At 37.6% G+C, this 15780-nt stretch overlaps 1 protein-coding gene across 4 annotated transcripts in view; it reads right to left on the reverse strand.

The window, feature by feature from the left end:
* Positions 1-15780, reverse strand: part of LOC121956111 (RNA binding protein fox-1 homolog 3-like) — a 546203-nt gene that overhangs the window by 412077 nt on the left and 118346 nt on the right. For all 4 annotated transcript variants that reach the window (XM_042504227.1, XM_042504222.1, XM_042504225.1 and 1 more), the window contains one exon: positions 8917-9039. The gene's annotated coding sequence lies outside the window, so the exon portion shown is untranslated. The remainder of the gene's footprint in view (positions 1-8916; positions 9040-15780) is intronic.

The following is a 15780-nucleotide window of genomic DNA, read 5'->3' on the forward strand; positions in this document are numbered from 1 at the left end:
AAAACATCAAGTCTGAAAACAAGGTCTTGATGCAGCTTAATGGCAGAATAATGATAAGAAAATATGGAGGAGATGGAAAAAATACAAAAATCATCAGTTGAAAATAAATGGGAGCAAATGAGCTTAATGTGCCTTAAAAAAGGATTAATCTTCTAAAACTAAATGAAATCCAGGGGAAGGGTACTTCATCATGAAAGTATGGTAAGAATAGCAAGTGGAAAGTTACTATAAAACTTATCCCAACTTTTATTAAAAATTTCTTGAAGCGAGTGAGGACTTTTCAACTACAGTAAGAAGGGTAAAAGGAGAAAAATCTCATTCTTAATAAAAAAAAGGCAAATGACAAAGTAGTCTTATTATTCCAGGATTCTGTTCAGTGATATATAATCTCCTCATTAAACATTTGTGTTGGATCTCTAATTAGTTAGCTTACTCATCTCTTTGCTCTGGGAGCTTTGTCAGTTTCAGGTAGAGCTGTCACTGAGCCCGAACAGACAGGAAGGACAGTTTAGGAGTGAATTTTGCACTATATTCTGTTTGACATTTCTCTCTTCGGTCACTGAAAACTATGAATGCAGCAGCAGATCTGATGTTTAGGATGCCCAAACTAGTCACAAGCCGTAATGCCTGCTGCTCTGACAAACATCAACCCACTCAGCCAATGAAGGTACAGCAGAACATCCAGCCTCCCCTGTCATCTTCTTGAGAAATCAGCATACTGAGCATCTTCGGTGCTGTGTTCATCACTCCAGAAAACAGGTAGGCAGGGAGGGACTCAAAGAGAGTTGGTGTGTGTATAATTCCACTTCAATAACCATGCACATCACCTTTCTAGGATTGGTTTTGGAAGGCTCCTTTTTACTCTTAAGCGAATGGCGATATTTGGACCTTTTTTTTAACTTCTTGTCAGACCTACCTGTTAATGTCATTTAACTTGATTAGTTTTCTTGTTCCTTACTTCCCAATCTCTGCCTATGTATTATCCCACTGAAGGTTCAACTAATGCTCCTTAAAATGTGAAGGAGACCATTTTAACTGAAGGTTTATTCTCTTACACCCCCTTTACACCTTGTGTTAAAATATGTTTTGGGTGATCAGATTGCAATCTGATAGCGCTTGAAACATTAAAGTACAGGTAATGCACCCGGAAGGCATTGAGGACTGATTGTGATCCAATCAGCCAAACCATCTCCTCATTGTGACCACACTGAACACATATAAATGTCATTGTGACCTCAATCCACATACTACAAATAGGTGGAGGGATATACTTAATCTTGTGTTTGGACAACCTTGGGAAAACTGTACTTTCCCCGGGTGGTCCAAACACCCCCGAGGCCTGAAGTGGTCTTGTGGTCTGAGGAGGTAAGGGAAATCATCCTGGTGGAATTGACAGCCCTATGGGAAGAATAGTGGAAAGAGGCCTTGGGGAGAAAAGCCACCAAGTTAGGACCTGGTCCAAAGTGCAAAGACAAAGGGTAGCAGGCCTGGCTATTTCAAATTGAGGTTGGCTGCTCAGATACTGTATGGAATACACTCACGCTCTGGGAAAAGCAAGTAGAAGAAGGCAGCTGCCCGCAGGCTGGGGGACGCAGCGGAATGAGCCTCTTGTTGGCTCTAAAATAGGCTGGAGGAGTTGAACTGGAAGCCAGGAAAAGATGGGCAGGGACTGGTCATCACCTCTGAACTGCAAACTGGTGGATATCATGGTTCAGCTTCTAAATGTCCAAGGAAACATGGTCACCACCTGATGACATCTTCTCCTGATTCAAAGCTATTTTCACAAGAATGTGACTGAAGGTGTTAGGATGTATGTAATATGCAAGCCTGTGCTTCTTTTTAAAACTAGCAAGGTAGCAGCCATTAGCCAGTAGGCAAGCTGAACTTCTAGCAAGACAGCATCAAGAAAGCTAATGGATAGTCAAAAAAACTTGTGGATGGGATCAAGATGAGACTAACTGATTTTAATTTGATCCGATAAAAAGTCTACAATCCACACATGGCAATTCATATCATAGCCAAGCCATTTATGTAACAATGGCTAAGCAAATGGTGGATAACAGTTACAACCCTCAGCTCTTACAGTCAGATGTTACATGGATCTCAATTTGAACACTGAAAGTGCATATCAATGCCAAATATAAATGTAGTCAGTTTGTATCTAGATGCACACAAAAAGCATTTTAATGCAAGATGTAAAGGGGTTCTTGCATATAAATACTTTAACTGGATGGATTTACACCTAACGATTTCTTTCACCAGCTAAAACCAGGAGCTTAATTAAACTACCTGCCATAACTGCAACATTTTTTCCTAGCAGTAATAATATTAGTAGTTCCCTAAGAGTATGTGGGCACCCAAATAAAGTGTGTGGATTCATGCAGATTGAGTCATATGTAACTGTTTGTATGTAACTGTAAGCCCAGTCGACATAGGAATTACATCTGATCAGTACATCCAATGCCAATGTTCAGCGCCAATGCAGGAAGAAGTGAACCTCTTATGTAGTAAGGAAGAAATTCGATGTGTGGAGGTTTGGTTGGTAGATGGGCACATGGAATGTTATACTTTCATGCAGAGACCCACACCAACAAACTTCTTCAGAAGTCAAACCTTAACCATAACTTAACCATTTTACGAGTATCTTTGCCATAGCCATCTTTTCATCTAACCTTAACCAAAGCTGCCACAAGCAGATATTGTAAAAAGAATTTTAACAACCTTGGCATTAAACGCTTAAAAAATGTCAATGAAGATAGCCTGGGGTTTTGCAGAATCCTCCAATGTCAAATTCCTTGTCTGGCAACAGAGTCAGTAATTGTTGAACATTTCATTCCATTCCAGCAATAAAACACTGCAATAAAGCCTCTGCTATAAGACATAACACATGATTCTGGAACCTGGTTGCACAGATTTGCTCCCATTCAGCCACAAGTGCTCATGTTGCCTGGCTCCAGTTCAAGTTTAACCCAAAGGTGTATGCTGGCGTTGAGGTCACAGCTCAGTGCAGACCAGTCAAGTTCTTCAACATGAAACTGGGAAAACTATTTATTTGTAGATCTGGATTTGTTCATGGGGACATTGTTCTGTTAAAATTGAAAAGTGTCTCCCCCAAACTGTTGTCACGCTGTCATCTGAAGTATCATAGCTGTTGCATTAAGATTTCCTTTCATTGGAACTAAGGAGCCCTGGAGCAAATGTATAAGGCAGAAGTGTCAACATACTTTCGGCCAAATATTGCATTTAGGTACCTTATTCTCTGTAGAAATACATGTAAAATTATTATATTATTGTAGTATAAGATTTAAAAGAACATCTCTGGAAATGACTACTTGCCATGAAGAGTTAGAGTATACTGATGTCATTGCTTGATTGACTGTAAGGTTAATTCTTTCATGGCAGCAGTTTCAGTGGCGTCACATCACTGTGGCTCAGACACATCATGCTGGGCACATGAGCTGATCCCCCTCCCATTTGGCACCTCAAAATACAATCTATTTCAGCTGCCAACATCTCATTCATTGCAAGTTTATTCAATATATGCAACTATTTGTGCCAACTGTGGTGGAAATCTTCCACCAATCTACAATAATTAATCTGTGAGACTCCCTGATTAAGATCTAGCACAGCTGACTGTAAATCATAAAGTGAAACCAGTGGTCAACTGAAAGTCATATGAGATATTTGTCTGCATGCACCTCTGGCTAGAATGTCTTGTCTTTCAAGTATTTTGCCAACACTGTTGTGAATAGCATGGATATGCAGTGTTGTACTTGTAGTGAGGTAGTAAACAACCAAATTGCCTACATCAGTACAAGAATATCTGCAACAAATTGCTCCTGGCAAGAAACTGAGCCTATTATCTGATCAGATTTGACCACACATTTGTCAGTCCATCCAGCTGAGAAAGACAGCACAAGTGGGTAATGTGCCAGCCGGCGCTGACCTCAGCCTGGAGGAGAGGTTTCCAGCACTCAGCGACTCCTCCTTCCTCCCACTTTGGAGTTCTTAAGTCTGGTCCACAGCAGAGACTTCATGAATGAGCCTTAATGTGACAGAGAAATTGGGGATCACTTTCTCTGTCTGGCTCTGCCAACAGTCTGATGATATCGACGACTAGATGGCGTGAACGCGGGAGACTCCAAAGAGAGGATTAGAGAGGGGAGATAAGGCTATCCACTGTAATTAAGCCCTATCTCTGTACAGCCACTGAAGAAAATAAATCACCCTTCAGAGCCTGCCAGTGTTGAAATGCATGAACAATTATTCAATAATTAATCGTTATACATGCAGGCTCCAAACACTAATAGGACATATTTTAACTACAGCATTATAGCACTGTTAAATTAAATTAAGTCTGAATGCATTTAAGATCAATGTAATAGATCACCTATTTAACCTTTTTTAATCACTCTAATGTAATTGTATTAGCTCTGTTATCAAGCTTTTTATGATGTGCCCTATGCTCATTTCCCATTCCAGCCAATGTATAATTGAGAATGGAGATGTATAGGGTGTGGCACCAGACATACTAGTGGAGAAATTAAGCAGGGCCCTAGAGGAAGTTGCCAGTCATACTCACAATCGAGTCCTGGCACTGTAACAGACTGAGGAAAACATACAGATGAGGTCAAACATGTCATTACAAGGTATTAAAGCTGTTAGTTTACAGAACACTAGAGAGTCTGCAAAGTACTGCTGCTGCCAAACAACTAATTCGCACTCCACTTTGACGTTTTAAAGGAATACTTCACCCACAAAATAATCATATTTTATATCAGTTGCTCACCCCATGTCACCTTGATTTCATGGAAAAAAAACAAAACTTTGTTTATCTTGTATGGCTCCGCTGAACAGAGTCCAAAAACTGTGACCGTTCTTAATAAATTAAGTAAATGAGGGCCACATTTAATATCAACAATAACTATATCGAAACAAATGTTTACAAACCCTCACACAACTCGTGTGAGAGTTTGTAAACAACAATGCATAAATAACTTGGATTATACTGCACGAGGGCAAGAATTTGTAAGCAGATGTTTTGATATAAACACAATAAATACAGTTCCCTTTTACCGCTATTCATTAAGAGTGCTTGACTTTTTTGGATTCTTCGTTCACTGTTGAGGATTGTGAGAAATACGTTTTCTTCATTAATTCATTGTAACATGGGGTGAGTAATTGAGATAAAAATGTTCATTTTGTGAGTGAAGTATTCCTTTAACACTGTGATGCTTCTCTCTCTTACACTGAAATATTCATATCAGTTTTTCTTCTCTCATGCCTTTAAGTAATTTAACAAGTGATACTCAACTTCATTCCCATGACAACAAAGTATCATTTATCAGTTTTTAAGGAAAAATACTATATATAGGCCTTGTTCTCTGCCAAGAGTTGCTGCTTTTCCTTTGTATTACCTAAATCATACATAAATGGTCAATATGATGGAGCCACCTTGGGGTTAAAAGATTGTAATGTTTTTTTTTTCCACTATTTTCTGACATTTTAAATATCATCTTGTTCATTAATTAATCAAGAGAACAATAGGCAGATTAATAGTAACTGAAAATAACTATGAGTTGCAGCCCCAGATAAATTATTGTAATTACTTACACACTCTGCCCTGTTAGCTTCCAGATATTTCGCTTGAGTACAGACACTAATTACAGAGTCATCCGCATTATCTAAGAAAAATATACATGTTTAATTTCATGAGACAGAAACTGAAATTAGTAATACTGCAGTATACTATTCAGACATCTTCCTGTTAGATGCTTCGCCACTCAGCTGGTATACCAAATATTCTCATTTTTCAAAGAGCCTTCATAACATCTGTTAGAATAACAAATCCATTATGAAAGTAGAGAACAACTCTTATCACAACAAGAGAGGAAGGGCAAAAGATATCAGATTTGTTCTGCTTCTAAATAAGTGCAGATACAATCATAATAGTTCATCCTTCATCCTGACCAATTTCCCACTCACCTGATCATCACTTCAAACCGCAAGGCATCAATGGAGCACAAATCTCAAAATATTTGTCTCAAAGCAGGGAAAGAAGAATCTCCTTTTGAATCTTTGGACTGAAATTGCCTCTGCGCAGAGAAGGCTAATATTTTTCCTCAGAAGTATTCACGAATATGTGCATCTCCAATTGAAAAATTCCACATTTTCTGCAGTAAAACAATTGCATGTGCAATGCACTGTGCCTCCTGCAGTAAAGCTTCTTTTGCTTTTTGCTTGGTTAGAGCTCTCCCAGGTCCGTACTGGGCAGTCAGAAGTAAAAGGATATTAGACATGAATAAAACAGAAGTTCTCTTTGAAATGATGTGACATTTCCATATCAACTGGAATAAAAACATTGTGGTACCCTTGATCTGTTTATGTGAAACTGAGCCAAGCAGTGAGATACTGTGATGTTTGATGTTCTGCTGAGGGTTTGAGTCAGTCGGCCAGCTGGTGGTTAGACGGACAAGCGTCTGAAATTCCTCTAAACACTGCAGTCAACAACATGCAGAGAGATCTGAGGCAACATACACGGGTGTTTGAGATGCCAGTGCAGTGAAACACAAACCAATATGATGTGTTAAAGGTGATGTGTGTATCCTTTTTAACCGTTAACATACTGTGTCATGGTCAAATATGAGGCCCTATTACTAAGGCCTTAGCCATAAAAACACACAGTGCATTAACACAAGTAAATTGACATAGATAATTCAAGATTTTAATGTTAAAAAAATGTTTGTGCATCTAAACAAATAGTAATAGATATATGGTCATGTTTACTGGTGTATTTACAATGTTAAATAATTTGCAGCTATTAAGAGTTTAAGCTTGTTTGGTTGCAATAGCAGCCTACAAAACTGTGTTTTCAATTTTGATGGGGACATCAATATTTTGTTCAGATCCTCATTCTACCTTTAACTGTAACATTTTAATGATTTGATTAGAATAAATATATAATAATTCAGTCTGCTCTCATGCACAGTCCAGATGTTTTTTTACCAAATACAGGATTAACTCCTCTTGCCTAAACCTAACCTACATACGTTTGTGTTAAGAAGTTAACATAATTCGTGGGGCGCTAATATGTGCAATATCCTATAAATCACTGAAAGAGGATATGCCAAATAATAACACAAATGTTTCTAAAATGAAGCAGCATTCTTTGGTGCTCAAAGCAATGTTAAGACTGCACAAGATCAAACTGAAATTAAAATTACCTTTTGGTGTTTTTTCAAACTTGTGTACTTAATTGGCCAAAATGGAAATCACCAAGAACAAATGATTTAAAAACATTTGTTCCAGTGCTGGATGCTCATTGATCAATATGCAGCTGATTACCTTGCCAGGTGCAATGCAAATTTCCTAAAATGGATCACCTGTTTGTTATCGAGCGTCTACACAGCACGACTGTGACACTGATGAAGGCCAGTCTGTCCAAAATGTTTTGTCGTCTGTAAATCAATTGCAATACTTCTTTGTCATCATTATTCAACATTGTGAGAGCAACGCAGCATTTTTCCTTCAAGTGGTGGTAACTCTACATGTATGTTTACAGAATGCTCATTAGCTAACGTAAAAAAAATAGACCCAAGAAAGAAAGACGGCAAACACGAGCTACCCCCCCTCCTCTTTTCTGCTATATGGAGTGAACAGTATGTAACATAATCGTGATGTCTGGTGGGAATAAATAGTGGGAATAAATACTGATGGTACCAAGCTAGGCTGCGTAGCCTTTACTTTCCAGGTGGAAAACAAACTTATGAGCGTGATGGATATCCCAAATGTTGAATGGTGTGAATGGACGGACACCTTAAACTGCCAAAACGTGACTTATTGTAAAAAAAAACAAACAAAAAAAAAAAAAACGCTTTGTGTCAACATTCATAACACATAAAGGGTCAACACATACAGCACAACCTCATGCGTGCGTTTCTTAGCAACGCATGCCCTCATTTGTCAGTCAACAGTTGGCTCGGATGCTGTTTCCACAAATAGGTCGAAAACGGTTTTGAAAAATGGAAAACTACTCACAACAGTTGTGTTATCTTTATAGAGCACATTTCCTCGCGCAAAACCATAGAGAATTTAAATTTCAGGTCGATTTACAGCAGCCCACCTTCCTTCAATATTTGATCCTAAGGTTTGACAGAAAAGGTTAAAGTCTTTGAAAGGTCAGAGTGCTAAGTAAGTGGAGCAATTCATTAGAAAAAGCTGAACTATTTAACCATCTACTGGCCTTGATTACATTCTGTAACTATCCAAACGCTGTTCTAAAACTTTTTTTCTTCACCTTCTTTCCACCTTACCCTGAGGCGGTCGCTGAGTTGGGTAGAAAGAAGGACAGAGAAGCATTTTGCCAGGAGCGCAGAATCACTAGATTTAAGTCAGTGGCTGCCTGACTCCTCTTGAGAATGACAACCACAAAGAAACAAAGACGGCATGATGGTTTGACTGACAGCCTTTTATGTCTGCTCACTACAAGGTCAGATGTACCCCAAACAGAAAATAGATGTGAGTGATCCTGAATTTCTTAAAGAACGCCCTTCGTGTAGGATTCGACACTGTATGTTTTGGTAAAATGAAGATTATGAATTATGAGCGGTGGTGAGAAGGACTCCTCTAAAGTGTCGACATCAAAAGGCGGAAGCCAAACAGCAGCGGAGTAGAATAATCTAAATATAATTGTGTGACGGCTGGCATGTCAACTTCAACCTTGTCTCATAAATGCCATAAGGAAGAAATGTTCTCAGAGGTTAATTTCACTATATTATCAAGAGAATTAAGGCAATTACCAACAAATGACAAAAAGGGCTATTCAGAACCAATTCTGAGGATAACTGACCGTGCTATGTCCTCTCAGCAGGTGGTTATTCATAATACAGCAGGTGATTCATATGAATTATTTCCAACCTGTCATTCACTTTGCTCTGCCGCCTCAGTCTGTCCAAGTAATTGTAGTCCTGTAGATTTCACTTTGGCACCTACGGCGGAATTCTTGGCTGACCTTCCTGGGCGCTGCCTTCTAGCAATTATCTGTGGACATTTTGGAGAGAGAAAGAGTGTAAATATTCCAGAGGGAATCCCAAAGCACATACAGTTCAATATAAGAACAGGTTGAACCACAGGAAGCAAAAGATGGTTACATAAAAAACAATCAGCAGTCATTATTTCCATGTTTTATCAATAATGTGAGGAAATGTCCTGCTGTCAAATGTGTTAAATTAAAGGGAAAGTTCAGTTATTCTGAAGTGAGGTTGTATGGATTATTTATCCATAGACAGTATATTTCACACAGTATATGTCAGTAGGCACGCCCCAGTTTGGAGAAACAAGCTGAAATCTGACTTAAAAAAAAAAAAAAAAAAAATGTATCCACCTGAAAAATAAAAATCAACGTTAAATTGCTCTCTTCAAAGCCAGACTCCATTGAGAAAAACAGCGATTTAACATCGCTGCACACTGGAGCTGCTAGTCTACCGCTTAATTAAACAGCTATTTTGTTTCTGTTATTGTGTCACTTTGGTGTCCAAAAGGGTTGGCTCGGATTCACCAAAGTCACACAATAAGTCAAAATAAGTAACTGATCAAAGCAGTAGTAGACCAGCTGCTCCTGTGTTAAGGGAGCTAAAATTATTGTTTTTCTCAATGGAGTCTGGTGGCTTTGACAAGAACATAGATGAGGAACTAAAGTGGTTAACTGTTTTCCGGTTGCATTAACCATTTGACAGAAAGGTAAAGCACTAAAAACTCTCAATGTGGCACCCGCTAAAACTGATTTTCATTTTGTTTTTTTCTTGGTGGCTTAAATATGCTTTGTTGCTGACCCCATGCATAGCAGAGAAGTTGCTTAGCTTTCATGTAGGACTCTAGCCTGCTTCTCCTAACCAGAGAAGGTATGCCAACTGACATCTACTTACAAACACACTGACTATGGTCAAGTATACCACGCAACCCCACTTCAAAAAATATGAACTATCCCTTTAAAGGGTCAGGAACATTCTTTTGGTAAAATATCACATAAAAAAATCAAATGGCAGTCAAATTTGTCTGGTGCTACCCTCCAAACCCTGTTTCTACCTGATAAAATTGTGCAGTACCCCTCGCAGTACACGTGTTGTTACCCCCTGGCCCCTAAGAAGCACAGAAATATATCATAATCTGTTTTCAAATGATGTGTTACAGTACCACGCTCTGGTATTTTCCACATATGCTTATTCAATATCCCAGTGATAAAACCAGCAGGACCTCAATTTGCCTTCGAACGTTTAATCTCCAAAAGAAAACACTTCCACACAAAGCAGCGAGAAGCTAAGTAACAGTACAGGGTCATTTGGCACCAATGAAGTATTGGTAAAATTAGTTTCCATGGAGACTAATATGCTCGCAACTAAAGACACATAGAGTGGCTTTTTGGAATGGAGTGAAGCAAACCATGGGGCACAAAGATAACAAGCTTAGACAAAGAGATGTAATGTCAACACAGCCTCACCACACACGGCTCAACCTGTAATCAACATGTACAGTAGCTGCAAAAGGTGGTAGACGTTTTACTCAGCTGAATGTCAAATGTAAATGAAGTGCTCTGTGAATCAAAACATTTAAAGCTGACTCAAACCCTAAAAGCTGCATTCAGGCATAACACATTAGCTCTATAGGGCAATTTTTTAAACCAGTCTTCCAAGAAACAAGCCCTGACTACTGTATGAAAAAGAACATTATTAACATATTAACAATGGTTATATACAAAATTAAATTAAATATATGTTTAAAGTGTGTAAAAGGCCCTATATTATGTTGTTTTTTTCTTGAACAGCTTATAGCATAAATATAAAGCAGCAATGGATAATGGATTTTCCATTTACAAGAAAAACTTTAGAATTCATTACTTCTGTATCAACCTAGAATAAAACAACCCTGATTATAAGAATACCTCTCCCTCTGCAATATCTGTTTAGGAATAAAGACTGTTTTATTTATTTAGTTTTTAAATTTTTTTATTTAATTTTTCAAACTGGAAAAAAAACCATGGTGTCATACTGTACCCTGGCCAATATGGTATATTGACTTTAGGGCAACGGATAGAGTTCAGGAGAGAAAAAGAAACATCTGATTGAAAAAATCATGCAAATATCCAGGTAAAATCTATCAAAAGGTAAAAGCTATCAAAAACAACTATCAGATATCACCATTAAAACTATAATGATTGGTTACTTACATGACAACAGTCACTTTTTATATTACAAGTTTTCTGAAATGTTATGTTTAAATATGCAAAGGAGACATTATCTATTTGATTATGCACTGTTTTGCTTACATTTCCAGAACAAAAATTTGAACATTGGATAAAGGCAGGTTAAAAATGATCATTTTATTGTCTTGTCATATTAGGTTCAAAGGTTTTAAAAGAGGGACTTCTGGATATCTATTTTGATCACTCCGTAAATCTGAAAATGCTGTTTTCAACGCGTTTTGGAGAATAAAATCTTACATAAAATCAGTCTATGAAAATGTATGAACAAACCCCTTCTGCAGTTACATATACCAAACTGGAGGGTTTGGCGTATGCATGCTACCAAAGTGGAGATTTCTGGCTCAATACATGAGAGATAAAAAAACATTCTGAATAAAATGCCTTTAAATATATATAGTGTAAATTTTCATACATTTTTAGACAAAAAAACAAGACAGTAGGGTAAAATGGTTTTGTTTAAACATGCAAATAAAGCATTATATGATTGAATATTAGCTTTTTGCACAGATTTCCATAACAAAAGCCTGAACTAAAATAAACAGCTGTGTGTATTTTGGACTTTATCTTTCCCCTAGTCTGAAAAAAGACATGCTATGGGAGCAAAATAGCCAAAAATCTCAAAATTGACCAGTGCATGAAATACATTGTTTAAAAAACAAAACAAAACCATTAAACTACCATTTTAAGAGTAGATCTCACACTGGCCACATTCTAGTTTTTGCAGTTCTTCTCTATCCTGACACAATAGAGCTGTAATCTTAGTAGTGTTGCTAGGTTGTAGCCTCTGTGGCTGAGTTATGTTAGCATAGTAAGCACAAGTGGGTATAGCATGCTTACCTGCTAACAAGAGTAATGCCAGGTCATTTCAATGTGCAAACTGTTCACATTCACATTCTTAACGAAATAACCACCCAATTTATTTAGAAATAAATGCCATTCAAATGCTTTTTACTGGTTATATGTAACTACAATCGACAAACATCAACACAACAAATGTTTCTTAATAAGTTGTCATCCATATAACCCGCTGACTTTGGGTCCAAACTGCCAGACAGGCAGTGAGCTCTTCCACTGGGCTTTATAGTGGAGGGAACTTAGACTGTACCATGTTGAGCACAGTCGGACGTGTTTCATTGTATCAGGTAATAGTTTTTTTTTTAACCACTTTGTTAATATGTGTGTATTAGGATAGTTTGAATAAAGGTAAGAAGATTTTTTGTTGTTTCGATACATTATATTTTATTGTTTTAAGTGATTATGCACTGTTTTTTTTGTGTAGGAGGGGCTTCCTTCTTAAAAACAGAATTGTTAGAGTCGGAGTTGTTTCAGTTCAGGTTCATACCTTGGCCTAAACCGTGCCAATTTTTTGTTTGTTAACTTATGGATCTCCTTATTAGTTTATTTCTGTGTGTGTGTGTGTGTGTGTGTGTGTGTGTGTGTGTGTGTGTGTGTGTGCGTGTGTGTGTGTGTGTGTTTCATTCCACTGTTTCTTTTTTGGGACCTCATCAAAACTAGCCTGAACTGCTTGTTGGTGTTATGCAATCCACAAATAAAACATAATACACCAGGTGAAAGATTACTACAGCCTCCGTGTGTTCTTCCACTTGGCCCATCCTTACAAGGAAACTACTTTTTTTCTGCATTTTTCTCTTCACTTTTAATATTTCTAGCTAGTCCAGTCTCCAAAGAAGTACAGGATGTGCATAATGTGTCCTCCAGCTTCTAATGCATTAGCCTTTTACACTATGGGGTACGGGTTTTTAGGTCTAGTGCCATTAGATATTATTGGCCTTTTAAAAAATAACATTCACAATGATCTTTTCCTAATGTAGTTCCCACTGGAACTCTACAACTTCTAATACTCAACTTTTACTTCAAAATACAAAGCAAAAATAGAGTTACTACAGTCTTCTATTTTCACACTTCCACATGAGCTCTGCCCATGAACTTAACATTAACAGTAACTGTACGTTATTGTAGCTGATGACCTATGATGTCATCTTATCAACAAAACCCTAGGTCACCTTGTTGTTTGTTGTGTTCTTGTCGTGTTTTCTCTCTGGGTGGCTCTCAGATGTCTGTTGTGTTGTCTGTTTTAGGAGGCACACAGGACTTTTTTTATGGCAGCAATAGGACAGCCTGCCTGAAGTTTACTGGTTAGCTTTACCAAGAGTGTACAAGTTTAGCAACGGAGCTACAACACAAAATCTGCCAGCAGCACAAGCAGTTGTGCCAGGCATCTAACTCTGCAAGGAGCGAACGGTTTCCTCCACCCAGCACAATGGAAACACAGCAAAGCAAAGACTGCATTGGAGCCGCAACTCTTTCCAGCCCGGCTCATCCACAGCAGAAAGACGCCAAAGCAACTCTTCTCCCTCGATGGATTAGTAATGTTACTGGGGATAACACAGCATACATAGCTAAGAAGGACTGCTTAACTTTTATCAATGCAAATATATTTATTGTGTTACAAGTCATTCACTGAATTTCCTTGTTTTCCTTGTGGAAATCTATACTTATGTCATTATTATTTGCATGTTTTCACATATACCAAAACACTACTCTATATTTTATTTGTCCTAAGTTAATGACACATTTTAGGTCACTGTGATAGGTTGTGTTACCTTGGTTTCATCCTGAAACAAGCACCTCTAAAGTTCTGTTTATTGTACATGTTTTTAAGGTACGTCGATCACATGATTTTAGGGAATGGTTAAAATTTAGGAAGAGTGGATCCAATGTCTGTTTTGATTGGTGTGTGAAAAAGGACCGGCCCCTATGAGAAGTTAAAGAATATCTGTCATATGTGGCATGCTTCAGCTGCTTGGCAAACCAACTCAGATCTTTGATTAAAGATCTTCATAGACATTATAACTATTCCTCTGAGAAGTTTATTTTAAGTTTAAAAAGTACACTGCAGATGTCAGGCTGTTGGGTAGTGCCAAGTACATATACTGAAGTTATGCTTCACACTGACACAGCGTCGTGGATGCACACTAACCGCTACCTTTTCTAAAGCAGTGCCATTAACGCTGACACAGATCACTTTGATTCGGCCTTAAACAAAACTACACGCGGAGAGAAACCTACATGTTTCCTTTGTTCTGACCGACCACGTGTGTTCATGCTTGTGTACGCGGAACATACGGGGGCAGAACAAAGAAACAAAAGCCTACGCATACTTTCTGGCGCGCACCCGAAAAGCACATACTCACACATACTCACAAACACACCCTCTCTCTCACATACATACCCACACACTCTTCATTGTTTCCATTAGGTATATTTAGTGTAGGACATATTGTGGGTTTTCCTGCTACCTTTTTTTTCATAAACTGTTTTCGAATATGCAGTCTATTTAATTTTGCACAAGCGTGAATGCTGACAACCTCCAATATTCAGATTTCCAAAACTCTTCAACCTTTTCTAGCTATTGCTAAAGTGATTTTGGTTGTAATCATTGCTTTAATTACTAAATAGAGCTTCAACCTGATAGTTTTGCATATTACATGAAATGAAGTTAATTATTTGGGTATAATTTTCCCTTTTCGAAGGGCAGTGCCCCAAAGTGAATTTAATATAGGATAACTTGATTATTAAATATAAATACTGATAGCCACTGCAATGCTTTTTAATTTTTGCACTGACACTAACATTAACTCTTTAAAACTTGAGCAAATTGGTTTGATTTCTTACAAAAACATGGGGAGAAGGTAATAAGCATCTTGACAAGACATGGCCTAAAAAACAGCAAAACATAGTAGCAACAAAAAGTAAAAAAACAAAGAAAAACATGAAAAGACCCAGGAAAGTGCCAAAATAAAATATTTACTTTAATTATTAATCTATTTATTTTCTGTAACATAATTTAAATATACAATTACAGGACAGGATGTTTTCCCTTATTTTTTAGATAAGTTTCTAATAAACCCACGTATTTAATATTAATTTTTAGGTCATTTTCTTGCCATCTTAAACTAATTTCTTGCCATTTGTGAGACATTCCTCGCCCAGTTGCCTTTTTCCCCGCACTTTTTAAAAGAAATCAAACCAATTTGTACAGGTTTGAAAGGGTTAAATAGCTTGTGAAAGGCACTTAAATGCAGCACAAGAAAACCAAGTCTACATCTATCCAGGTTTCAAAGGGTTAACCAAGAAGCAATAGTGTCCTTAACTTTCATAGACCGTTGAAATATAGTAGTTTCTATACAAATATTGAAGGAAAAGCCAATTAAAACCAAATTTAATCAACATAATCCAGGCAGTTGCGGAAATAATAACATTCTGTTAAGGCTGAGTGAGACCTTATCCCTCCACTCTGACTGTCCTCTCTGATGATGATGTATCATCATCTACTTAGCAGGACATGAGTTGGAATAGATCTTTTAATGATATGGGTACACTTTTTTAAAGTAATTAATCTGATTATGCTGTACACAGTTTGCTTCCCACTGAAACAAAGTCTCGCATGAAAGTAAAGAACACACAAAGGTGATTCAGATTCTGATAATGTGCTGTGGTGA

Source organism: Plectropomus leopardus, chromosome 17 (assembly GCF_008729295.1).
Source record: "Plectropomus leopardus isolate mb chromosome 17, YSFRI_Pleo_2.0, whole genome shotgun sequence".
NCBI lineage: Eukaryota > Metazoa > Chordata > Actinopteri > Perciformes > Serranidae > Plectropomus > Plectropomus leopardus.